A 1,165-nucleotide genomic window follows, 5' to 3' on the forward strand; every position below is an offset into this window, starting at 1 on the left:
ATTTTTTGAAAAAGAAAAATGGCAGCCAGGTGAACAATGCCTTGATGTGCATGCATACTTTTGTTTCTGATGATTCAGTGATTCTGATGGGATCCAGTTCTTCTTTTTACCCTGTCTTAATGTCTTCCTTCTGCTGTGGCAGTCACCATAGGGGATGCAGAGGTTCACAGCACAGCCATGGAAGAGCATTGAAAGCAATCCACTGGCTGACGTTTTTTCCTTCTATATGTGCAGGAACAGTGTGGGAAATATTAGAAGAAGTTCATTACTTCTAGGTTGGGTTTAAAAAATGTGAAGGTGCTGGGAATTGAACCCAGGGCCTCATACATGCAAAGCATGTGCTCTACCACTGAGCTACACCCCCATTATGTATAGCTCCTGGCTAACCTTTCTCTAGAAATAAATGTTACTGTCCTAGGCACTGACACAGACCTTTTGGTTGGCAGCCCCATGCTCCTTGCTGACATTGGGTCCTTGGATATATCACTTCCTCTACAAGAGATAGGGTCTGATAAAGTCCAATCTGGTTAGCCTCTGATAAAGTAGTTTTCTTTAGGGTAGACTGCAGTTAAGAAAGAACACTATTTCAAAATGGTGACTTGTCCGCCTTCCTTTGTAGGAAGAAAGGGGCTCTAGTGGTGTAGTGGGTAAGGCATTTGGCTGTTAACCAAAAAGTGAGTGGCTGGAACCCCCAGCTGCTGTGCAGAAGAGAGATGGGCAGGCTGCTTCTCTAAAGATTTACAGCCTTGGAAACCCAGTGGGGTTCATTTATCTCTAATGAACAATTTTATACAATCAACTCCATGGTAGTGAATTAGTTTAGGTTTATGTTTTGTTTTGTTTTGGAACAACAAAGTGACTTGTCTCTGAAGCTCACAATGAAAATCTTGTGCTGAGCCTCATGGTAAAACTCCCAAAAGTATGACAGACCTCCTACTGCTAGTCTTCCAGAAATTTTTCCTTGTAATGGCAGTCTATACACAGTCTCCAACAATAAATAACTATTTCTAAATACAAATACCATTTGACCCAGCCATCCCATTACTAGGTATATACCCTAAAGAAGTGAGAGCCCTAACAAGAACAGATATATGCACGCCGATGTTCATCGCAGCACTATTTACAATAGCCAAAACTTGGAAACAACCTAGATGTCCAACAACTG

This window comes from Orycteropus afer, unplaced genomic scaffold, assembly GCF_000298275.1.
Source record: "Orycteropus afer afer isolate SDZICR_OR568_19922 unplaced genomic scaffold, OryAfe1.0 scaffold01358, whole genome shotgun sequence".
Lineage (NCBI taxonomy): Eukaryota > Metazoa > Chordata > Mammalia > Tubulidentata > Orycteropodidae > Orycteropus > Orycteropus afer.